Source organism: Somniosus microcephalus, unplaced genomic scaffold, assembly GCF_052327205.1.
Source record: "Somniosus microcephalus isolate GS21.2 unplaced genomic scaffold, FLI_Smic_1.0 scaffold39, whole genome shotgun sequence".
In the NCBI taxonomy this organism is placed as follows: Eukaryota; Metazoa; Chordata; class Chondrichthyes; order Squaliformes; family Somniosidae; genus Somniosus; species Somniosus microcephalus.
In genome coordinates this window covers 232,916-259,231 of record NW_028225226.1, presented here as the reverse complement: position 1 = coordinate 259,231, position 26,316 = coordinate 232,916, and the positions used below count along the sequence as shown (strand labels likewise).

The 26,316-nt window shown below is 42.9% G+C and overlaps 7 non-coding genes across 7 annotated transcripts; 4 read left to right on the top strand and 3 right to left on the bottom strand.

Moving 5' to 3' along the window:
• Positions 1-13,095: 13,095 nt before the first annotated feature.
• trnak-cuu (transfer RNA lysine (anticodon CUU)) lies at positions 13,096-13,168 on the bottom strand. The gene has a single exon. It is a non-coding gene; the product is annotated as a tRNA-Lys (tRNA).
• Positions 13,169-15,819: 2,651 nt separating this feature from the next.
• Positions 15,820-15,891, bottom strand: trnae-uuc (transfer RNA glutamic acid (anticodon UUC)). The gene has a single exon. It is a non-coding gene; the product is annotated as a tRNA-Glu (tRNA).
• A 1,256-nt stretch (positions 15,892-17,147) lies between these two features.
• Positions 17,148-17,220, bottom strand: trnak-cuu (transfer RNA lysine (anticodon CUU)). Its single transcript has one exon. It is a non-coding gene; the product is annotated as a tRNA-Lys (tRNA).
• Positions 17,221-20,097: 2,877 nt separating this feature from the next.
• trnav-cac (transfer RNA valine (anticodon CAC)) lies at positions 20,098-20,170 on the top strand. The gene has a single exon. It is a non-coding gene; the product is annotated as a tRNA-Val (tRNA).
• Positions 20,171-22,145: 1,975 nt separating this feature from the next.
• trnav-aac (transfer RNA valine (anticodon AAC)) lies at positions 22,146-22,218 on the top strand. The gene has a single exon. It is a non-coding gene; the product is annotated as a tRNA-Val (tRNA).
• Positions 22,219-24,195: 1,977 nt separating this feature from the next.
• On the top strand, positions 24,196-24,268 carry trnav-cac (transfer RNA valine (anticodon CAC)). The gene has a single exon. It is a non-coding gene; the product is annotated as a tRNA-Val (tRNA).
• A 1,975-nt stretch (positions 24,269-26,243) lies between these two features.
• On the top strand, positions 26,244-26,316 carry trnav-aac (transfer RNA valine (anticodon AAC)). Its single transcript has one exon. It is a non-coding gene; the product is annotated as a tRNA-Val (tRNA).

Below are 26,316 nucleotides of genomic sequence, written 5' to 3'. Positions count from 1 at the left end.
TTCAGCTGTCTCACTTTCCAACGTTACCTGCTCTATGTCAGTGTCACAGTTTCTGAAATGTTACGATAGAATAGTAAGATTGATTTACTGTTTATTATTACTCAACTCATTTAATGATTTAATTTGAGTAATTAATTAGCATTATTAATTAATCCCATGCATCCGTGGTAAAGTTCTTCATATCTCTGTGTAGGACACTTGCCATTTTGGTACTGTTCATCGTATCTCTCATTTGTATCCACAATGTTTGAAAGGGGAATGTTTTGCGATTGAACCCACTCGATCAATGATTGTGTCATGCTCTGTTCATTAATTGCAAATCGACTGATTTCACAGCATCTGAGGGAGAGAACAAGATTAACATTATTTGTCTAGAATTAAGCTCTTTGCTGAAATCTCAAGATGGTGTGTTATATTATCATTCATATTATGCCTCAATTTACAAGAAATGAGCATTGTTACAAATGTTACATGTAATTCAATTCCAAAACCTACCATGAGCTACACTAAATGTTAATTTTTTGCCTTTGTAGATTTAGTGACTCTGTATATACAATTACCGAGCATGGAGCGTAGTGTGACTGTAACTCGTCTGAACCAATGATTGACCATTGGTAATCCAGGAGCAGAGGATCTGACTGTGCCTCACGTCTCACATCCAAAACAAGCAGGGATACTGTATTTAATATGTCTGGCCAGTAGCAGAAAAGTGGAAGAAATACATTACAAGCATTGAATGGGAAGGTTTGATTTCTGAAATTATACTCAAGCGCTCAATGGTTTGAACAAAATTGACCACAGTAAGTGCATGAGCAAAGAGTGGGTGTCGCTAGCTACCTGTTCCATTCAGAGTGCTCCTACTAATCACCCACTCCTCTTACTCCCATGCCCTTTTTCGCATCACCCCACCTCAGGACATTTAGTTCAAATATAACACCACTACAACAAACTCACACACACGCTGCAATGCAACTTTCAAAATGTCCCAACTGTTGCAAGTGAGGCTCCCAATTCCCAATTGGATGCATTTGTATATATACTAAATTCTAGTTTCTGTTTTTAACCTTGGTTTGTTTAACAAATGCGATGCAGACTTTTCATCCTCTCGAGTCTGTTCCGCCATTCAAATAGATACTGGATGAGTTTTAGCTTAGCTCCTTCGACCAGCCTTGGTTCCATATGCCTAAACACCCTTGTCTATCAATAATCTATCACTTTCAATTTGATATTTTACTTGAGCCACAACCTGAAAAGCATTTTTGGGGAGAGAGGTCCCGATTTATACTTCCCTTCTTGTAAGAACATAAGAAAATAAGAAGTAAGAGCAGGAGATGGCCATACGGCCCCTCGAGCCTGCTCGGCCATTCTATATGATCATGGCTGATCATCGACCTCGACTCAACTTTCCCTCCAGATCTCCATATTCCTTGATTCTCCTTGGATCCAAAAATCTATCTCAGCCTGGAGTAAAGAAGTGCTTCCTTGAACCCTTGAACGGCCTAGCTTTAATTTTAGTGACTCCGCCAAAAGAGATATTAGGTTACCCCTATATACTCTATCAAATCCTATAATCATCTTAAATGGATCACCCGTAATATTATATACTCCAGGGAATACATTACTAGCCTGTGTAATTTGATCACGTTGTGTCACTTAAATGACGATTCATCGCTGGCACGCTGAGTACAACCCCTGTCTCCAGGATGCCCTATCACAGGTAGAATAATCACGATCCATCACTGGATGCAAAGCCAAGCTGCACATTTTCGAAGCGTTTCAGGTAATTGTGAAGAACGTTAATGTCCCTGTTATATAACGGACTGTTTCTTCCATGCAAACACGAAAAACTACTGTTAATGCCCCGTGTCTTGTGAATGATTATCGTATTTTATTGCTGCACACAGTTAACGTGGTGACGATTGCGATCCTGTCTCGGGGAAAGTGTGGACTCTCCAAATGTGTCACTCACTACCTGGTGGCCATGGCAGCGGCAGATCTACTGGTCGTGATCATCGATCTGATACTGAGGCAGATTCCTATTGTTTATCGGAAAGAATTTTTGTTTTTGAGGGAAACTAGAGTGTGTAATATTCACGCCATCCTGCTTTATGCCACCACAGACTGTTCTGTCTGGTTCACAGTCACTTTCACTTTTGATCGATTCGTGGCCATTTGTTGTCAGAAGGTGAAATCTAATTATTGCACCGAGAAAATGGCGTCTGTGATTCTAGGCACAGTGACTGTGCTGAGCTGTTTGAAGAACATTTTCGGGAATTTTCTATATACAAGTCAGTATTGGCTTTCTAACACTCCCTGGTTTTGCCACGTTACCCTTGTTGTATCACGTTCACTGGTCTGGGCCGTGGTTGAATTAATGAATTATATCTTAACGCCATTCAAGCCGTTTCTTTTGATTCTACTGTTCAATGCTTTAACAGTCAGGCACGTTTTAGTGGCCAGCAGAGCCCGCAGAAGACTCCGGGCTCGGAGCAGTGGCGAGAGTCCCAGTGACCCAGAGATGGAGAGCCAAAGGAAATGCACGATTGTACTGTTCGTTACATCAGGGAATTTCATACTGTTATGGGTGGTGTTTATGGTCTGTTCTATACTGAGGCGGTTGGATTACTTGGGATATCCTGCCCCTCTGCCCACATTTGTACCTGAAATCGGCTTCATGCTCCAGCTCCTGAGTTGCTGCACCAACACTTTTATTTATGCTGTGACCCAGAGGGAATTTAGAGAGGAATTGAGGAGAGGAGTGAAGTATCCCCTCGCAATGATGAACAAATTAAATAGATGAGAAGGGCTAACACTTTCTAACAATATCCTGTATTTTTGTTTCATGTGTAGATTTCACTGGGTTCCATTTGGCCTTTATATTTTCGGAAACATTTCACAATCTGGTCCAGTGTTAAAACGCAAGTTAATATCATAGTTCGGGACCTTCTCGCCTTTTTGCGCAAGGACAGGACCTGGACACAAACTATCTACAGCTGTGGTTTTAGCAGGTACTCGCCCAGGAGTGGGTAGCTGCTTTACTCAGTCTCATGCTGAGGTCGCAGTACAAGGGTGTTTTGGGAATGAGTCCTTGTTGTGACTGATTCCAAAAAATAGACAAATCGTGTGAAATTTCCCGACATTCAGACCGGGTTTAGATCCTCAGAGTTGACAGCTTTATCCGATCTGTGCTAGTCTGTAAAGGAAGACTTGTTTTAAAAATAAAGATCAGAAAAATTTAAGGCAGCAGGATGGTTGCGATATATATTAATCTCTGCCTCGTCACTGGGAAAGATATTGAAAAGGAATCAATCTATATTAAATTCCAGTCAACCCCTTGCGTTCGTCTAAGCCTGTTCTTCATTTTGTACATTTCCGGGCAGGTGCCGTTCTGATTAAAGTGAACATATTGCATCCCATTCAGTGTTATGTATATTTTACCTGTTGTTGAATGAAACAGAATGTGACCTGAAATAAATGACATTTTGCCCAGTGATAATTTCGTCCACATATAGAGTTCTTGCCAAATTAGTTGGGAATAATGGCCCGCATTTTCCAATCCCTACGGGTGTGTACGAGCTGTGTACACACCTGTCGGGAGCTCATAAGTGCCGGATTCACGCATGTGAAGCTCATGCCCTGAAAACCGGCCCTTCCGATCTGTCAAGCATCCTCTCGGCTGATCATGCACCTGCAGAAGAGAAGGGCCACTGCGGGCAGAGCGTTCCGCTTTCTGCAATATCTCCGCCCGCTGAAATCTCTTTAAAATGTTTTGCCTGGTAAAAGGAGGCGTAAGGCCTGCTTTTACCAGCAAAGAGTTTAAAAAAGTAAAAATATTTTTTTACACTCATTTATCATTTAAAATACATTTCAAAAAGGTAAGTTTATTTTAACCCCGTAAAATTTATATATCTTTTTGAAATAATTACATTTTTGTTTAAAATATTTAATTTAATGTAATTTTAAATAATTTTAAAAACGTGATTTAAAAAAATATATATTTATTGCTCTGATATATTTTTTCATTGATGCCCATTCATAATTTTGACAGGTCTAAGCTGAGAGACCTGTCAAATATATGAAGGGGGATTCCCTTCTTTCATTGGTTCCTCATGGCGCACATGATCCCAGGGACGCTTGCGAACCGCCTGTGCCCGTGGGAGACCTGGGCCCTACGCATTTCGTAGAGCAGAGGCTCAGGAGTGGAACTGTCCGGACCTCCGGAGCCCTCAGGTAAGGGCGCATGCAGGAATCCTCTGATTGGAAAATACGGGCCGACATTGCTTAACAACTGGGTTCCTGTGCAGCACACTCCTTGGTCCCAGTATGGGAAACTACCGTGTCCCGTACTGCACATTCAGTGTTACCATTACAGCACTTCCCCATTCCCAATACCGCATACTCCCTGATTCCGAGGCTGCACACTCCCGGATACCGTTACAGCACATTCCCTGGTCACATTACTGCACATTTCCCGCTCCTGCTACAGCAGCAATAGAAAACTGCTTGTAGTTCTCATCCGGAAAAAGCAAGTTACCGGATTTCTTAAGGAAGTGACTAATTTAACTGAACAGCAGTAGACACCTGCAGCAGACCCGAGTTGGCTAGAGTTTGCAAATTTAGATAAGCGTCATACTCTCTGTAAAATGTATATAATGTCTGTGTATTCATTAAACTACTGTTAACACATTATCATGAAATCCTTTTAAATTTTCATTAAAAAAATCTCTCCAGAATAAACTCATTCCACCATCCCTGTTGTTATTTGTGCCGAATCTCAAATATCGGTGTTGGCATCAGTAGTCCAGCAAGACTTGCGACTGTGCCTGTTATTATACCTGTCTATGCTGAATAGCTACATACCCGGTGTGTTGAATGGGTTAATACCCAGTGTGTTAAATGGTTATTACCCAGTGTGTTAAATGGTTATTACCCAGTGTGTTAAATGGGTTAATACCCAGTGTGTTAAATGGGTTAATACCCGGCGTGTTAAATGGGTTAATATCAGGTGTGTTAAATGGGTTAATGTCCAGTGTGTTAACTGGGTTAATGTCGGTTGTGTTAAATCGGTTAATACCCGGTGTGTTAAATGGGTTAATACCAGGAGTGTTAAATGAGTTGATACCCGGTGTGTTAAATGGGTTAATACCAGGAGTGTTAAATGGGTTGATACCAGGTGTGTGAAATGGGTTCATACCAGGTGTGTGAAATGGGTTGATACCCGGTGTGTTAAATGGGTTAATACCCGGTGTGTTAAATGAGTTGATACCCGGTGTGTGAAATGGGTTAATACCAGGAGTGTTAAATGGGTTAATACCAGGTGTGTTAAATGGGTTGATACCCGATGTGTTAAATCGGTTATTACCAGGTGTGTTAAATAGATTAATACTAGGTGCGTTAAATGGGTTGATACCCGCTTTACAATAGCAGACTGTGGAAAGTAAATGAGACAGACTCACTGTTCAGAAAATAATTTCCCAGAATGCCATAATCGAGCTCAGAAGTGTAACCTGTCCCGGTCCTTTCAGCATCCCTGTTCTTCCTGCCAGTGGCTTCTAAGCCAGGGCTCAGAGGAAGGAGCAGTGGAACCCGGGGAACTAACATAAATATGGGGGATAAGTATTAAGGTAACGATGTAAGATTATATAAAAAACTGGAACTGTGTATCAGGAGATAGTCACACCAATTAGATTAATTAATTCAGATGTAGTCCGTGGCCAGGGGCAGGATGGTATGACTAGAAGTGAGGCAGGTACGGGGATCCAGGAGGTAGTGTTGGAGGAGCCGCAGCCCTTGCACTTGTCCAACAGGTTCAAGGCTCTTACTCCCTGTGAGGATGGGAACAGGGACTGCGGGGAGGATGAGAAACCTGGCCACAGCACCGTGGAGCGGGGGACCATTCAAGTGGGGGGAGTTAAAAGAAATGTTGTAGTGGTAGGGGATAGTATCGTTAGGGGGATAGATAGAGTTCTCTGCAGCCGAGAGCGAGAGTCCCGAAGGCTGTGTTGCCTGCCCAGTGCCAGGGTTAAGGACATCTCCTCTGGACTGGAGAGAAACTTGGAGTCAGAAGGGGAGGATCCAGTTGTCGTGGTCCATGTTGGTACCAACGACATAGATAGGACAAGGAAGGAGGTTCTGCTGAGGGAGTTTGAGCAGCTAGGGGCCAAATTAAAAAGCAGAACAACAAGGGTAATAATCTCTGGATTCCTACCTGAGCCACGAGCGAATTTGGCTAGGACAAATATAATTAGAGAGTTAAATGCGTGGCTCAAAGACTGGTGTGGGAGAAATGGGTTTTGATTCCTGGGACACTGGCACCAGTACTGGGGCAGGAGGGAGCTGTTCCGTTGGGACGGGCTTCACTTGGCCAGTGCTGGGACTAGAGTCCTGGCGGATCATATAACTAGGGCTGTAGAGAAGGCTTTAAACTAACTAGTGGGGGGGAGGTTCCTAGAGAGCAAATAATACAAATGACAACAGAGAAGGTCATAGACCTAGGTAGCAGTGGGGAAATTAAAAACCAGAGCATGTCAGGAAGGGGCAGAAGGTATGGAGTAAAAGGTAAAGTAATAAAAAGGGCAAAAGCAGGAACTAAGTGTCACAAAACATCTTTGAAAGTTCTCTATCTGAATGCACGTAGCATTCGTAACAAAATAGACGAGTTAATGGCACAAATAACTACATATGGGTATGATGTTGTGGCCATTACAGAAACATGGCTGCAGGGTGACAATGCCTGGGAATTAAACATACCAGGTTATTTAACGATCAGGAAGGACAGGCAGGAAGGAAGGGGAGGTGGGGTGGCAATGTTAATAAAGGAAGGAATCACTGTAATACAGAGAAATGATATTGGGTCAAAAGATCAGGACAATGAAACAGTTTGGGTGGAGGTAAGGAATAATAAGGGAAAAAAAACACTAGTGGGCGTAGTCTATAGGCCTCCGAACTGTGGCAACTCTGTTGGACGGAGTATCAATCAGCAAATAGTTGAGGCTTGTAATAAGGGAGCATCTATAATTTTGGGGGATTTTAACTATCATATTAATTGGAGAAATCAAATTGGGCAGGGCTGCCTTGAGGATGAGTTCATTGAGTGTATTAGGGATGAGTTTCTTGAGCAGTATGTAACTGAACCGACCAGGGGGCAAGCAACCTTAGATCTGGTCCTGTGTAACGAGACAGGATTAATTAAAAATGTCCTAGTAAAGGATCCCCTTGGAATGAGTGACCATAACATGGTTGAATTCCATATTCAATTAGAGGGTGAGAAGGTTGGATCTCAAACAAGCATGCTAAGCTTGAATAAAGGAGACTATGAAGGTATGAGAGCGGAATTGAGTAGAGTGGATTGGGAAAATAGATTAAAGGGTAAGACGATACATGATCAGTGGTGTACATTTAAGGAGTTATTTTACAACTTCCAAAAAATATATATTTCACTGAGAAGAAAAGGGTGTAAAAGAAAAGACAGCCATCCGTGGCTAAGTAAAGAAATTAAGGATAGTATTCAACTAAAAACAAGGGCATATAAGGTAGCCAAATCTAGTGGGAGGATAGAGAATTGGGAAAACTTTAAAAGACAGCAAAAAATAACAAAAAGATTGATTAAGAAAGGGAAGATAGATTATGAAAGTAAATTAGCAAACAATATAAAAACAGATAGTAAGAGTTTTTATAGTTATATAAAAAGAAAAAGGGTGGCTAATGTAAATGTTGGTCCCTTAGAGGATAAGACCGGGAAATTAATTGTGGGAAATATGGAGATGGCAAAAACACTGAATGAATATTTTGTATCAGTCTTTACAGTAGAGGACACTAAGAATATCCCAACGCTGGACAAACAGGGGGCTATAGGGGGGGAGGAGCTAAACACGATCAAAATCACTAAGGAAGTGGTACTCAGTAAATTAATGGGACTCAAGGCGGATAAATCACCTGGACCTGATGGCTTACATTTTGGGGTCTTGAGGGAAGTGGCTGTAGGGATTGTGGATGCATTGGTAATAATTTTCCAAAACTCCCTGGACTCAGCAAAGGTCCCGGCAGACTTGAAAACTGCTAATGTAACACCCTTATTTAAAAAGGGCAGTAGACAGAAGGCTGGAAACTATAGTTAGCCTAACATCTGTGGTAGGTAAAATTTTGGAGTCCATTATTAAGGAGACAGTAACAGGACATTTGGATAAACATAATTTAATAGGACAAAGTCAGCATGGTTTTATGAGGGGGAAGTAATGTTTGACAAATTTGCTGAAGTTCTTTGAGGAAGTAACATATAGGGTGGATAAAGGGGAACCAGTGGACATAATGTATTTAGACATCCAAAAGGCATTTGACAAGGTGCCACACAAAAGATTATTGCTTAAGATAGAAAATCACGGGATTGGGGGTAATATTCTGGCATGGATAGAGGATTGGCTATCTAAGAGAAGGCAGAGAGTTGGGATAAATGGTTCATTCTCAGACTGGCAATCAGTAACTAGTGGTGTTCCGCAGGGGTCAGTGCTGGGTCCCCAACTCTTTACAATCTATATTAACGATTTGGAGGAGGGGACTGAGTGTAACATATCAAAGTTTGCAGATGATACTAAGATGGGAGGGAAAGTAGTGAGTGAGGAGGACATAAAAAACCTGCAAGGGGACATAGACAGGTTAAATAAGTGGGCAGAGATTTTACAGATGGAATACAATACTAGAAAGTGTGAGGTTATGCACTTTGGCAGGAAAAATCGTAGAGCAAGTTATTATCTTAATGGCAAGAAACTGGAAAGTACTGAAGTACAAAGGGATCTGGGGGTCCTGGTGCACGAAACTCAAAAGGTTAGTATGCAGGTGCAGCAAGTGATTAAGAAGGCCGATGTAATGTTGGCTTTCATTGCTAGGGGGATAGAATATAAAAATAGGGAGGTATTGCTTCAGTTGTACAAGGTACTGGCGAGACCGCACCTGGAATACTGCATACGGTTTTGGTGTCTATACTTAAGAAAAGACATACTTGCTCTCGAGTCAGTACAAATAAGGTTCACTCGTTTAATCCCGGGGATGAGGGGATGGACATATGAGGAGAGGTTGAGTAGATTGGGACTCTACTCATTGGAGTTCAGAAGAATGAGAGGCGATCTTATTGAAACATATAAGATTGTGAAGGGGTTGGATCGGGTGGATGCGGGGAGGATGTTCCCGATGATGGGCGAAACTAGAATTAGGGGGCATAGTCTTAGAATAAGGGGTTGCTCTTTCAAAACTGAGATGAGGAGGAACTACTTCAGTCAGAGGGTGGTAGGTCCATGGAATATGCTGCCCCAAAAAGCTGTAGAAGCTACATCATTACATAAATTTAAAACAGAAATAGACAGTTTCCTAGAAGTAAAGGGAATTAAGGGTTACGGGGAGCAGGCAGGAATTTGGACATGAGTCTAGGTTCGGATCGGTCATGGCCCTGTGGGTAGCGGAGCGGGCCCAGGGGCCGTGTAGCCTGATCCTGCTCCTATTTCGTGTGTCTAATTCTGTTAGATTCAGGAGATGGTTCTGTGATTGTAGATTGGCAGTTAGGATCAGATCAGCCATGATCTTATTGAATGGCGGAGCAGGCTCGAGGGGCCGATTGGCCTACTCCTGCTCCTATTTCTTTTGTTCTTATGTTCTTATGTTCACTGAACCGTGCTCTCTAAGAGGTACTTTATCCAGAAGTCACTGATCCCAATAAGCATTTATCATTCTGGAGGTTGCAGCTAAATCAATCTTATGCAGAGCCGCTGGTGATCTCGGAGACTCATCAGAATGTGTTATGCTACAGACAGAGGCTGTTACACAGGAACATTTTACCAATAAATACTGGACATGTAAGCTGGCAATTCTAATAAACCCTGGAAAGCAAAATATATAGGCTGTTGATCCCAGTAAATCCCGACAAACCCAATAATATAGCTGGTAATCCAAGTGAACCCAGATAAACCCAGATATCTTGGCTGGAGTTTACAGTAAATTACGATTAATCCATATATATATATAGGCAGTTGTTCTCAATGAGCCCTCATAATCACAGATATATTGTCTGTCGATTCTAGTAATCTGTCATAAACCCAGAAATATAAGCAGGCGATCCCGAATAAACCTGTTTGGAGCACAGGAGCATAGCAACAGTAGTAGTAGCCATTCAGCCCCTCGAGCCATTCAAGCGGATCACGGCTGATCTATTGCCTAACTCCATTCACCTGGCTTTGCCCCATATCCCTTGATAACTTTGGGTAACTGAAATCTAATAATATCAGATTTTAAATTAACAATTGACCCCACATCAAATGTTTTTTGTGGAAGAGAGCTTTATGAGATATTGTATTGAGTGTTTTGCTGAGGTAACAGAGAGGGTGGGTGAGGGCAGTGCATTTGCTATTGTGTATATGGACAATACAAATCTTTTGATAAAGCTCCATATATTAGGCATGTGAGACAATTTGAAGCCCATGCAATAAAAGGGGAAGTAGCATCATGTATATAAAGGCGGCGAAGGGATAGAAAGCAGCGAGTTGTGGTGAATGGCTGTTATTGCGTAATGTATAGAGGTGAAAATTGGTGTTCCCTCGGGTTAACTACTCGGGCCACTGCTGTGCTTGGCATACATTAACGTCATGGACATGGGGGTATAGGCCCAATTTTGAAAATTGCAGAGGATACGAAATATGTAAGAGTGAAGAAGATAGTAAGAGACTTCAATTCGTGGTGATTGAAGGTCAATCATCACAGCCCAGGACATCGCTGCAGGATATCCTCATGGTAGTGCCCTAGGCCCAACCATCTTCAGCTGCTTCATCAATGACCCTCCCTTCAAGATAATGTCAGAAATGGGGATGTTTGATGATAACTGCACAGTTTTCAGCGCAATTCACAACTTCTCAGATAAGAAGAAAGCAGTCCAAGCCCGCATGCAACATGACCTGGATGGCATTCAGGATTGGGCTGATATGTGGCAGGTAACATTCGTGCCACAGAAGTGCCAGGCAATTACTACCTCCAACAACCGAGAGTCTAACCACCGTCCCATGATATTTACCAGTATTACCATCGCCGAATCTCCTACCATCAGCATCCTGGGGGTCACCATTGACCAGAAACTTAACTGTACCAGCCACATAAATACTGTGGCAACAACAGCAGGTCAGAGGGTCGGTATTCTGCGGCGTGTGTCGCACCTCCTGACTCCCCAAAGACTTTCCACCATCTACAAGGGACAAACAAGGAGTGTGATGGAATACTCTCCACTTGCCGGGATGAGAGCAGCACAAACAACACGCAAGAATCTCGACAGCATCCAGGACAAAGCAGCTCGTTTATTGGCACCCTATTCACCATCTTAAACATTCACTCCCTCCGCTACCAGTGCATGGTGGCTGCAGTGTGTACCATCTATAAGATGCTTTGCAGCAACCGCTAAGGCTTCTTCGGCAGCACCTCCCAAACCCGCAACCTATTCCACCTAGAAGGACAAGGGCAGCAGGTGCATGGGAACAGCACCACCTCCAAGTTCCCCTACAAGTCACACACCGTCCTGCATCGTCGCTGTGTTAATATCCTGGAACTCCATCCCTAACAGCACAATGGGACTACCTTCACATCACGGACTGCAGTGGTTGAAGAAGGTGGCTTGCCACCACCTTCCCAAAGGTAATTAGGAATGGAAAATAAATGCTGGTCTTTCCAGCGACGCCCACAGCCCATGAAAGAATTTTTAAAAATGATGACATAGACAGGCTGTTGTAATGGGCGGACACATTTAGATGAAATTCAATGCTGAAAATTGTGAGTTGATATGATTACAAGCTAAATTGAATAATTTTAGAAGGGTTAACGGACAGATATCACTGGGGGAGTTTGTGAACAATTCGTTGAAGATGGCAGAACAGCTTTAGAACGCTGTTAATAAACCATGTGTGATCCTTGTTTATATAAAAAGAAACATGAAGTCCAAACGGCATGAAGTTGTGGATAACCATAATATAATATACTAGTTGGGCTGCAGCTGGAGTATTGAGTCCTATTCTGGGCGCCGCACTTTCAGAAGGACATGAAGGATTTGAAGAGAGCACAGAAGAGATTTACTTCATTGGTTCCAGTAATAAACGATTGCCGTTACGTGGATAGACCAGAGAAGCTGGAGCTGTTCTCCTTAGAGCATAGACGGCTAAGAGGAAATTTGACAGAGGGTTTTAAAATCAAGAAAACGATTAGATAGAGTAAATAAACAGAAAAGATGGATGAATACAAAAGACAAAGCTGAAGTGTCTGTAAACATCCTGAGAGAAGCCAGACTTCATTCAATTCGATTAATTCCAAGCGATATTAAGAAACAGCTGAGCTGATTAGTTACAGCAAATGCAATGAGCTCCGACAACACTCCGTCTGCAGCACTAAAAGCGTGTGCTCCAGAACTAGCCACGCCTCGGGGAAGCGGTTGTGTTAAGAGATTGAGTAAACTAGGCCTGTAATCTCTTGAATTCGGAAGAATGAGAGGGGATCTCATGAAGCATGCAAAATTATTACACGGTTTGATCGGTTGGATGCTGGGAGAATGATTCCCTTGGCTGGGGAGTCTAGAACCAGCGGACACAGCCTCAGGATAAAGGTTAGGCCATTCAGGACTGAGAGAAGACATTTCTTCACACAGAAAGTGGTGAATCTTTGGAATTCTCTTCCCCAGAGTGCTGTGGAGGCTCAGTTATTGGGTATATTCAAAACAGAAGTGGGTAGATTTCTGACTGGTAAGGGCATCAAGGGATATGGCGATAGGGCCGGTGAGTGGAATTGAGGCAGGAGATCAGCCATGATCTCATTGAATCCCCTGCACTGCTTAAAAATCTGTTCCATTACCTTTTTTTTTATAGTTCTGACGAAAGGTTATCGACCTGAAACGTTACCTCTGTTTCTCTCTTCGCAGATGCTGCCTGACCTGCTGAGTATCTCCAGCATTTTCTGTTTCAATTCATATTTCCAGCATCTGCAGTATTTTCTCAGTTCGCATTTCTTTCATTGTGCAAAACAAGGATATCGCTTAATTAATGACGCTTTGAAAGCAACATAAAAGTTTAACAAAATAACTACCGCCCAACGTGGGGCTCGAACCCACGACCCTGAGATTAAGAGTCTCATGCTCTACCGACTGAGCTAGCCGGGCCTGTTGCAGCAACATTGCCTTGTCGCTGATTGCAGTCAGGAACCTTGTGGCTCCGGCCCGGTCACAACAGCATGTCTGAGCCGCGTTTCTGCAAACTACGAAACAAGTTCTCCAGAAGCCCAAGGCGTATAAGGAACTCAAGCAGCAAAATCCCTGTCATTAACCACAGGGGTTCAGGCAAATTTCTGATCACAAATCGCTTTAGTCCTTGTCAATATCGCTTGTCTATTTCCCGGAGATTCCGGATTCTGTCTGTCTCTCTGGCTCTGTTTATTGTGTCTGTGGCCACCTGCGGGTAGATTTTGAACGAATTACCTGTGTTTGTGTCTGCTTGTTACTTTAAACAAATGAGGGCATCAGGCGCTTCTGTGCATGACACTGAGGAATCAGGAGAAGGCAGGAGGAATGAAACAGTGTTTGTGGAACGAGTATATATACAAACTACGAACATCCGTGGTTATGTTGTGGACCTCATGGTGCAACGGTAGCGCATACTGACTCTTAGATCAAAAAGTCTGCGTGCTCAAATCTAATCGATCTCCCAACTGAGCTATTTCAGCGTTGTATGGTGGCAATTCAAACAGCCCCAAAACGCACTGTTTCCTCACCGAGAATCGAACCCGGGCCGCGGCGGTAAAAGTGCCTGGAATCCTAACCACTAGACTACCAGAAAAGCTGCAGCAAGTCTCCTGCCAGCAAGCACAGCAACGCAGTGTTTCCTGCCTGCTCCTTTGCAATTCAGATCCATTCGCGCCAGGCAAACTGTTCGGACAAAATGATATTTTTAACATGAGAACACAAAAGACGTGTTCGCGAAAGCACGGCACCAAGTGCGGGTAGGCATCCACTTGAAATCGATTTCCTTCAGTGGTTTTCTCTGGATGTTGTCTCTCTCGGTGCCGGCGAACATTTCATTGATGCATTTGTCCTGAACTGAAGCCTTTTGCCCATCTCGCGAGGTCAGAGCTGCTCTGTCTGTCTATTACCTGCCTGTTACCCTTATCGGGAACAGGCCGCCTGTTCAACGTTCAACAGCAAACCCAGAAAGACAAATAAACAGAAAGATGTGTCTCTCAGCCCCGGTGGCAAAGGTGCAATGGATGTTAATCCAAATAAATCCCCCGTGAGTCTGTGTGCATTGGCTTCCTTATAAAGTTTGTATTTGAAATGTGCGGGAAAAGTGTAAAATTATGAAAACATCCTGATGGCCAGTACGGGGATCAAACTCGCGACCTTGTCGTTATTAACACCAGGCTTTCACCAACTGGGCTAACCGGCCACAATGTTCTTGTTGGCCAGGCTCGCACCCAGGCTGCGAGATTGTCTTTCAGCCTCACACTGGGTGACCGAGTTACTGCACAATCATTGAACACACCACATCGGTTAAACATTGTTAACTGTTCGTATATACAACTGGGCAGAGTGTAAATCGAAACTAAAAGAAAGACAGCTCTATGGTCTAACAAACCTCATTCTAAAATTTATTATCGCACCACAGCCCCTCCCACAAACACTGCTCCGGTATAAGAGCAGACGGCGGGACCCCGACTGGATTCGCACCTGCAGCGGACGGTTGGAGCCGGATCCAGCATGTCCGATGTGGTTTCACTCCCATTCGTTTGGAAAACGCGGCATCAGGAGCGTAAAATTTCTCCTCATTCACTCCTCTTGTAGTGAAGGAGACAGAAAGTAACTAAAACCTACCGAAACCCGGGACCTTTAGATCTTCAGTCTAACGCTCTCCCAACTGAGCTATTTCGGCTTCACATCAAACGCAGTATTCTGTCGTTCTTTTGGAGGTTTTTCTATCCCCGGGTGGAATTGCCCCTCTCGCTCATTCCTCACTTCGGGCAATGTGACCCGACCAGATCTCGGAGCTCAGGTTGTGTTAATGTAAAGCTGCAGTGTTGATAAAGATACAATGCTGACACAGCACGGGGGACCTCACCGTGTTGGACACAGCGTGAAATGCAATGACATGTTCAAATAAAGTTACAGAGCACAACACATGTGTAAAATTCCCTGTTCTTTTCTCCACACTGATGGGTTGTGAAGGGAGAGACGGGCCGAAGTCTCACTGAGCCGCACTGATCACGAGCCAAATCAAGTTCAATCTTCAGGTATGGTGCTGAGCCCGACACAGAAGTGAAAATGCCCGTTGTTCTTAGTTCCTCACGGAGTGGGCTACTGAGCAATACAGGAAGGGCTAATGAACATCTTAATGCTCAAGTTATCACGGGCCACGGACTCTCTGATTACAGGCTTGCACACGTTTGTATGTTTCAAAATTTGCATTTTTCACACTGGCAATGAATTAATCGATAGCCGTGCCTGTGATAAGCTAAGTTTGTTGGGAGGTGCAGTGGGCAAGAAGATACACGGAAGACTGATGAAAACCGTGACTGCCCTGACACTGTGAGCTGCAGTTAAATGTTGGCAACATTTAAAGTCAGCCGGTCTAAATTTGACAGAAATCAATTCCTGCTGACTTTGAAACAGCACGCATTTTACAGAAATCAAGGATGTATATTTTGTATCGCTGTATGAAGAGTGATGTTGAGCAGCGGTGTGGAAAGTTGAATCAGGGGCGGAGCATTGCTCCGTAAGGGTGCGTTGCATGGTGGCAATTCAAACAGCCCCAAAACGCACTGTTCCCTGACCGGGAATCGAACCCAGGCCACGGCGGTGAAAGCGCCGAATCCTAACCACTAGACCACCAGGGAAGCTGCTGCCAGCCTCCTGGCAGCAAGCACATCAACGCAGCTTTTCATGCCTGCTCCTTTGCAATTCAGATCCTTTCGCGCCAGGCAAACTGTTCGGACAAAATTATATTTTTTACATGAGAACACAACAGACGTGTTCGCGAAAGCTTGGCACCAAGTGCGGGTAGGCATCCACTTGAAATCGATTCCCTCCTGTGTTTTTCTCTGGATGTTGTCTCTCTCGGTGCGGGGCGAACAAATCATTGATGCATTTGTACTTCATTGGTTCCAGTGATGAACGATTGCCGTTACGTGGATAGACCAGAGAAGTTGGAGCTGTTCTCCTTAGAGCATAGACGGCTAAGAGGAAATTTGACAGAGGGTTTTAAAATCAAGAAAACGATTAGATAGAGTAAATAAACAGAAAAGATGGATGAATACAAAAGACAAAGCTGAAGTGTGTGTAACCATCCTGAGAGAAGCCAGACTTCATTCAATTCGATTAATTCCAAGCGATATTAAGAAACAGCTGAGCTGATTAGTTACAGCAAATGCAATGAGCTCCGACAACACTCCGTCTGCAGCACTAAAAGCGTGTGCTCCAGAACTAGCCACGCCTCGGGGAAGCGGTTGTGTTAAGAGATTGAGTAAACTAGGCCTGTAATCTCTTGAATTCGGAAGAATGAGAGGGGATCTCATGAAGCATGCAAAATTATTACACGGTTTGATCGGTTGGATGCTGGGAGAATGATTCCCTTTGCTGGGGAGTCTAGAACCAGCGGACACAGCCTCAGGATAAAGGTTAGGCCATTCAGGACTGAGAGAAGACATTTCTTCACACAGAAAGTGGTGAATCTTTGGAATTCTCTTCCCCAGAGTGCTGTGGAGGCTCAGTTATTGGGTATATTCAAAACAGAAGTGGGTAGATTTCTGACTGGTAAGGGCATCAAGGGATATGGCGATAGGGCCGGTGAGTGGAATTGAGGCAGGAGATCAGCCATGATCTCATTGAATCCCCTGCACTGCTTAAAAATCTGTTCCATTACCTTTTTTTTCATAGTTCTGACGAAAGGTTATCGACCTGAAACGTTACCTCTGTTTCTCTCTTCGCAGATGCTGCCTGACCTGCTGAGTATCTCCAGCATTTTCTGTTTCAATTCATATTTCCAGCATCTGCAGTATTTTCTCAGTTCGCATTTCTTTCATTGTGCAAAACAAGGATATCGCTTAATTAATGACGCTTTGAAAGCAACATAAAAGTTTAACAAAATAACTACCGCCCAACGTGGGGCTCGAACCCACGACCCTGAGATTAAGAGTCTCATGCTCTACCGACTGAGCTAGCCGGGCCTGTTGCAGCAACATTGCCTTGTCGCTGATTGCAGTCAGGAACCTTGTGGCTCCGGCCCGGTCACAACAGCATGTCTGAGCCGCGTTTCTGCAAACTACGAAACAAGTTCTCCAGAAGCCCAAGGCGTATAAGGAACTCAAGCAGCAAAATCCCTTTCATTAACCACAGGGGTTCAGGCAAATTTCTGATCACAAATCGCTTTAGTCCTTGTCAATATCGCTTGTCTATTTCCCGGAGATTCCCGATTCTGTCTGTCTCTCTGGCTCTGTTTATTGTGTCTGTGGCCACCTGCGGGTAGATTTTGAACGAATTACCTGTGTTTGTGTCTGCTTGTTACTTTAAACAAATGAGGGCATCAGGCGCTTCTGTGCATGACACTGAGGAATCAGGAGAAGGCAGGAGGAATGAAACAGTGTTTGTGGAACGAGTATATATACAAACTACGAACATCCGTGGTTATGTTGTGGACCTCATGGTGCAACGGTAGCGCATACTGACTCTTAGATCAAAAAGTCTGCGTGCTCAAATCTAATCGATCTCCCAACTGAGCTATTTCAGCGTTGTATGGTGGCAATTCAAACAGCCCCAAAACGCACTGTTTCCTCACCGGGAATCGAACCCGGGCCGCGGCGGTAAAAGTGCCTGGAATCCTAACCACTAGACTACCAGAAAAGCTGCAGCAAGTCTCCTGCCAGCAAGCACAGCAACGCAGTGTTTCCTGCCTGCTCCTTTGCAATTCAGATCCATTCGCGCCAGACAAACTGTTCGGACAAAATGATATTTTTAACATGAGAACACAAAAGACGTGTTCGCGAAAGCACGGCACCAAGTGCGGGTAGGCATCCACTTGAAATCGATTTCCTTCAGTGGTTTTCTCTGGATGTTGTCTCTCTCGGTGCCGGCGAACATTTCATTGATGCATTTGTCCTGAACTGAAGCCTTTTGCCCATCTCGCGAGGTCAGAGCTGCTCTGTCTGTCTATTACCTGCCTGTTACCCTTATCGGGAACAGGCCGCCTTTTCAACGTTCAACAGCAAACCCAGAAAGACAAATAAACAGAAAGATGTGTCTCTCAGCCCCGGTGGCAAAGGTGCAATGGATGTTAATCCAAATAAATCCCCCGTGAGTCTGTGTGCATTGGCTTCCTTATAAAGTTTGTATTTGAAATGTGCGGGAAAAGTGTAAAATTATGAAAACATCCTGATGGCCAGTACGGGGATCAAACTCGCGACCATTAAAATTCCCTTCATTAACCTCAGGGGTTCAGGTAATTTTCTATGATTCTATAACAAGTTATTAAAGTTTGACTGTCATCCGGTATACATGTTAGCAATTCCTGCAGTGTGCAACAAAATGTTGTGGGTTGATTAATGATAATAGAAACAATTATGAAGTGTCTCACAGACTTCAATGATTCCTTAATACCGTTGGTTGACTAAAAGCTATCAATCGCAGGTTAAAATGAGCAATTCATGATGCATCTTTGAAAGAGCTATCCAATCAGTCCCACTCCGCTGCTCTTCCCCCATAGCCCTGCTGACACTCCTGCCAGTGGAAACTGTTTCCCCCATAATTTTGATCACCTCTATTAAATCTCCCCTGACCAGTGATTAATGGAGTTCAACGCGGGCAAGTATCAGATCATCCAGTTGGGGCCGAGCAAAGATTGGTCAGTGTGTGGTCTGAAAACATCATGTGAGAGAATAGGTTTTTTCTGTGAAATAGCCGGTCCCGATAAATTTTACAAATCTTGCCCCAGATCGCTGATCTCTCAAGCAATGAAGATTTTAAACTAATCTCCTAAAATGCAATGTGTAAAATGAGATATGGGTTAACAGTTCAGGAGATGCAAAGAGCAAAATAAATGAATGAAGTTTCGACTGTCCCTCAGTAACCATATTATCATTTTTTTATTCTGCAAAATAAAGTTACCGGTTAATTAATGATGATTATAGCAGTTCTTATTTATTCACATTAGATGCATGTAATTAATTGAATAAAATTACATCGCATTCATGAATAAGAAACGATGGTATCAAAATTTCTTCTCTAACCAGGAATCGAACCCAGCTCGCGATACTGATAGGAATACATGATTGAATTATTTAATGGTGCCTCGAAAAATGTCACGCTGCTAAATTAAAATCACTGCCTTAATGTGTTTCGGTGTTGAAGGGGATTGAAAAAAGCCCAGACTGCGCCCGCGGTGAGACAGAGTTCGAACTTACAAAGAAGTTGGTGCTGTGAAGTAACCGCTGAGCGAAAGCAGACACCGATTAAAGGACGAGAAACCGCTCAATATAAAGGATGAGCTCACAAACGTTAATTTCTGTATTCTGTGTAAAAGGACTCCCAAATCCTTGAATATACTCAATGACTGAGCATCCACTGCCCTCTGAGGTTGTGAATTGCAAAGATTCACAAGCCTCTGAGTGAAGAAATGTCTCCTCATCTGACTCTCAAATGGCCGGCCCCTTATCCTGAGACTCTGCCCCCTAGTTCTCGACTCTCCAGCCAGGGGAAACAACCTCTCAGCTTCTACCCTTTCAAGCCCTCCATGAAAATTGAACCTTTCAATGAGAACTCCTCCCGTTCTTCTGAACTCCAGAGATTATAGGCCAAATCTACTCAATCTCTCCTCATAGGACAATCCGATCATCATTGAAAACAATCAGGTTTGATTCCCAGTCAGGGATTTCAGTTCTGACAAAGACCATTGAAGTCTGTGAGAATCTTAATAATTGTATTAAAACCAACAAAAATGTGTGTTGCACACTGAAGGAAATTGTAACATGTTTGCTGGGTGGCAGTCAAACTTTAAAAACTTTCTTCATAGATTCATAGATGTCTAGCAAAAGGCGACGGCTTGATCCAGCGTTTTCGTACTGTAGTGGTTATCACGTTCGCCTCACACGCGAAAGGTCCCCGGTTCGAAACCGGGCGGAAACATTTTGTAAATCATGTTCATTTAAATCGTAGAAAAATGGATCAATTCCCATTTGTTATGCAAAGTAACAAAGTCCTGTAACAGTTGTGTTATTCTGTACAGTTGTGCACACACACAGAACACTACGGTGTCGCTCGCTCACTTCCGTTTCCAGCCCTGACCGTGCAGACAGCCCCTCTCAAAGCTACACAATCCGGCTGCTTTCAGTTGAATTGTGAAAGATTATTCAAGGATCCTGCAGCTTTACCTCGGTTCACAACAGCAGATCTAAGCCCCGTTTCTGCAAACTACAAACCATGTTTTCCAGAATTCCAAGGTGTATACGGAACTCAACCATTAAAATTCCCTTCATTAACCACAGGGGTTCAGGCAATTTTCTATGATTCTATAAAAAGTTATTGAAGTTTGACTGTCATCCGGTATACATGTTAGCAATTCCTGCAGTGTGCAACAAAATGTTGTGGGTTGATTAATGATAATAGAAACAGTTATGAAGTGTCTCACAGACTTCAATGATCCCTTAATACCGTTGGTTAACTAAAATCTATCAATTGCAGGTTAAAATGAGGAATTCATATTGCATCTTTGAAAGAGCTATCCAATCAGTCCCACTCCGCTGCTCTTCCCCCATAGCCCTGCTGACACTCCTGCCAGCGGAAACGGTTTCACCCTTAATTTTGATCACCTCTATTAAATCTCCCCTGACCAGTGAATAATGGAGCTCAACGCGGGCAAGTGTCAGATCATCCACTTGGGGCCTAGCAAAGATCAGTCAGTGTGTTCTGAAAACATCATGTGAGAGAATCGGTTTTTTCTGTGAAGTAGCCGGTCCCGTTAAATTTTACAAATGTTGCCCAAGATCGCTGCTTTCTCAAGCAATGAACATTTTAAACCATTCTCCTGAAATGCAATGTGTAAAATGAGATATGGGTTAACAGTTCAGGAGATGCAAAGAGCAAAATAAATGAATGAAGTTTCGACTGTCCCTCAGTAACCATATTATTATGTCTTTCATTCCGCAAAATAAAGTTACCGGTTAATTAATGGTGATTAAAGCAGTTCTTATTTATTCACATTAGATGCATGTAATTAATTTAATAAAATTACATCGCATTCATGAATAAGAAACGGTGATATCAAAATTTCTTCCCTAACCGTGAATCGAACCCAGCCTGCAACACTGATAGGAATAAATTATTGAATCATTTAATGGTGCCTCGAAAAATATCACACTACTAAATTAAAATCACTGCTTTAATGTGTTTCGGTGTTGAAGGGGATTGAAAAAAGCCCAGACTGCGCCCGCGGTGAGACAGAGTTCGAACTTACAAAGAAGTTGGTGCTGTGAAGTAACAGCTGGGCGAAAGCTGACACCGATTGAAGGACGAGAAACCGCTCAATATAAAGGATGAGCTCACAAACGTTAATTTCTGTATTCTGTGTAAAAGGACTCCCAAATTCTTGAATATACTCAATGTCTGAGCATCCACTGCCCTCTGAGGTTGAGAATTGCAAAGATTCACAAGCCTCTGAGTGAAGAAATGTCTCCTCATCTGAGTCTCAAATGGCCGGCCCCTTATCCTGAGACTCTGCCTCCTAGTTCGAGACTCTCCAGCCAGGGGAAACAACCTCTCATCTTCTACCGTTTCATGCCCTCCAAGAAAATAGTACCTTTCAATGACAACACATCTCGTACTTCTGAACTCCAGAGATTATAGGCCCAATCTACTCAATCTCTCCTCATAGGACAATCCAATCATCATTGAAAACAATCAGGTTTGATTCCCAGTCAGGGATTTCAGTTCTGACAAAGACAATTGAAGTCTGTGAGAATCTTATTAATTGTATTAAAACGAACAAAAATGTGTGTTGCACACTGAAGGAAATTGTAACATGTTTGCTGGGTGACAGTCAAACTTAAATAACTTTCTTCATAGATTCATAGATTTATTGCCAAAAGCGAGTGTTTTATCCGGCGTTTCCGCAGTGTCGTGGTTATCACGTTCGCCTAACACGCGAAAGGTCCCCGGTTCGAAACCGGGCGGAAACATTTTGTAAATCATGTTCATTTAAATCGTAGAAAAATGGATCAATTCGCATTTGTTATGCAATGTAACAAAGTCCTGTTACATTTGTGTTATTCTGTACAGTTGTACACACACACAGAACACTACGGTTTCGCTCGCTCACTTCCGTTTCCAGCCCTGACCGTGCAGACAGCCCCTCTCAAAGTTGCACATTCCGGCTGCTTTCAGTTGAATTGTGAAAGATTATTCAAGGATCCTGCAGCTTTACCTCGGTTCACAACAGCAGATCTAAGCCCCGTTTCTGCAAACTACAAACCATGTTTTCCAGAATTCCAAGGTGTATACGGAACTCAACCATTAAAATTCCCTTCATTAACCACAGGGGTTCAGGCAATTTTCTATGATTCTATAAAAAGTTATTGAAGTTTGACTGTCATCCGGTATACGTGTTAGCAATTCCTGCAGTGTGCAACAAAATGTTGTGGGTTGATTAATGATAATAGAAACAGTTATGAAGTGTCTCACAGACTTCAATGATCCCTTAATACCGTTGGTTAACTAAAATCTATCAATTGCAGGTTAAAATGAGGAATTCATTTTGCATCTTTGAAAGAGCTATCCAATCAGTCCCACTCCGCTGCTCTGCCCCCATAGCCCTGCTGACACTCCTGCCAGTGGAAACGGTTTCCCCCTTAATTTTGATCACCTCTATTAAATCTCCCCTGACCAGTGAATAATGGAGCTCAACGCGGGCAAGTGTCAGATCATCCACTTGGGGCCGAGCAAAGATCAGTCAGTGTGTTGTCTGAAAACATCATGTGAGAGAATCGGTTTTTTCTGTGAAATAGCCGGTCCCGTTAAATTTTACAAATGTTGCACCAGATCGCTGCTCTCTCAAGCAATGAACATTTTAAACCATTCTCCTGAAATGCAATGTGTAAAATGAGATATGGGTTAACAGTTCAGGAGATGCAAAGAGCAAAATAAATGAATGAAGTTTCGACTGTCCCTCAGTAACCATATTATTATGTCTTTCATTCCGCAAAATAAAGTTACCGGTTAATTAATGGTGATTAAAGCAGTTCTTATTTATTCACATTAGATGCATGTAATTAATTTAATAAAATTACATCGCATTCATGAATAAGAAACGATGGTATCAAAATTTCTTCTCTAACCAGGAATCGAACCCAGCTCGCGATACTGATAGGAATACATGATTGAATTATTTAATGGTGCCTCGAAAAATGTCACGCTGCTAAATTAAAATCACTGCCTTAATGTGTTTCGGTGTTGAAGGGGATTGAAAAAAGCCCAGACTGCGCCCGCGGTGAGACAGAGTTCGAACTTACAAAGAAGTTGGTGCTGTGAAGTAACCGCTGAGCGAAAGCAGACACCGATTAAAGGACGAGAAACCGCTCAATATAAAGGATGAGCTCACAAACGTTAATTTCTGTATTCTGTGTAAAAGGACTCCCAAATCCTTGAATATACTCAATGACTGAGCATCCACTGCCCTCTGAGGTTGTGAATTGCAAAGATTCACAAGCCTCTGAGTGAAGAAATGTCTCCTCATCTGACTCTCAAATGGCCGGCCCCTTATCCTGAGACTCTGCCCCCTAGTTCTCGACTCTCCAGCCAGGGGAAACAACCTCTCAGCTTCTACCCTTTCAAGCCCTCCATGAAAATTGAACCTTTCAATGAGAACTCCTCCCGTTCTTCTGAACTCCAGAGATTATAGGCCAAATCTACTCAATCTCTCCTCATAGGACAATCCGATCATCATTGAAAACAATCAGGTTTGATTCCCAGTCAGGGATTTCAGTTCTGACAAAGACCATTGAAGTCTGTGAGAATCTTAATAATTGTATTAAAACCAACAAAAATGTGTGTTGCACACTGAAGGAAATTGTAACATGTTTGCTGGGTGGCAGTCAAACTTTAAAAACTTTCTTCATAGATTCATAGATGTCTAGCAAAAGGCGACGGCTTGATCCAGCGTTTTCGTACTGTAGTGGTTATCACGTTCGCCTCACACGCGAAAGGTCCCCGGTTCGAAACCGGGCGGAAACATTTTGTAAATCATGTTCATTTAAATCGTAGAAAAATGGATCAATTCCCATTTGTTATGCAAAGTAACAAAGTCCTGTAACAGTTGTGTTATTCTGTACAGTTGTGCACACACACAGAACACTACGGTGTCGCTCGCTCACTTCCGTTTCCAGCCCTGACCGTGCAGACAGCCCCTCTCAAAGCTACACAATCCGGCTGCTTTCAGTTGAATTGTGAAAGATTATTCAAGGATCCTGCAGCTTTACCTCGGTTCACAACAGCAGATCTAAGCCCCGTTTCTGCAAACTACAAACCATGTTTTCCAGAATTCCAAGGTGTATACGGAACTCAACCATTAAAATTCCCTTCATTAACCACAGGGGTTCAGGCAATTTTCTATGATTCTATAAAAAGTTATTGAAGTTTGACTGTCATCCGGTATACATGTTAGCAATTCCTGCAGTGTGCAACAAAATGTTGTGGGTTGATTAATGATAATAGAAACAGTTATGAAGTGTCTCACAGACTTCAATGATCCCTTAATACCGTTGGTTAACTAAAATCTATCAATTGCAGGTTAAAATGAGGAATTCATATTGCATCTTTGAAAGAGCTATCCAATCAGTCCCACTCCGCTGCTCTTCCCCCATAGCCCTGCTGACACTCCTGCCAGCGGAAACGGTTTCACCCTTAATTTTGATCACCTCTATTAAATCTCCCCTGACCAGTGAATAATGGAGCTCAACGCGGGCAAGTGTCAGATCATCCACTTGGGGCCTAGCAAAGATCAGTCAGTGTGTTCTGAAAACATCATGTGAGAGAATCGGTTTTTTCTGTGAAGTAGCCGGTCCCGTTAAATTTTACAAATGTTGCCCAAGATCGCTGCTTTCTCAAGCAATGAACATTTTAAACCATTCTCCTGAAATGCAATGTGTAAAATGAGATATGGGTTAACAGTTCAGGAGATGCAAAGAGCAAAATAAATGAATGAAGTTTCGACTGTCCCTCAGTAACCATATTATTATGTCTTTCATTCCGCAAAATAAAGTTACCGGTTAATTAATGGTGATTAAAGCAGTTCTTATTTATTCACATTAGATGCATGTAATTAATTTAATAAAATTACATCGCATTCATGAATAAGAAACGGTGATATCAAAATTTCTTCCCTAACCGTGAATCGAACCCAGCCTGCAACACTGATAGGAATAAATTATTGAATCATTTAATGGTGCCTCGAAAAATATCACACTACTAAATTAAAATCACTGCTTTAATGTGTTTCGGTGTTGAAGGGGATTGAAAAAAGCCCAGACTGCGCCCGCGGTGAGACAGAGTTCGAACTTACAAAGAAGTTGGTGCTGTGAAGTAACAGCTGGGCGAAAGCTGACACCGATTGAAGGACGAGAAACCGCTCAATATAAAGGATGAGCTCACAAACGTTAATTTCTGTATTCTGTGTAAAAGGACTCCCAAATTCTTGAATATACTCAATGTCTGAGCATCCACTGCCCTCTGAGGTTGAGAATTGCAAAGATTCACAAGCCTCTGAGTGAAGAAATGTCTCCTCATCTGAGTCTCAAATGGCCGGCCCCTTATCCTGAGACTCTGCCTCCTAGTTCGAGACTCTCCAGCCAGGGGAAACAACCTCTCATCTTCTACCGTTTCATGCCCTCCAAGAAAATAGTACCTTTCAATGACAACACATCTCGTACTTCTGAACTCCAGAGATTATAGGCCCAATCTACTCAATCTCTCCTCATAGGACAATCCAATCATCATTGAAAACAATCAGGTTTGATTCCCAGTCAGGGATTTCAGTTCTGACAAAGACAATTGAAGTCTGTGAGAATCTTATTAATTGTATTAAAACGAACAAAAATGTGTGTTGCACACTGAAGGAAATTGTAACATGTTTGCTGGGTGACAGTCAAACTTAAATAACTTTCTTCATAGATTCATAGATTTATTGCCAAAAGCGAGTGTTTTATCCGGCGTTTCCGCAGTGTCGTGGTTATCACGTTCGCCTAACACGCGAAAGGTCCCCGGTTCGAAACCGGGCGGAAACA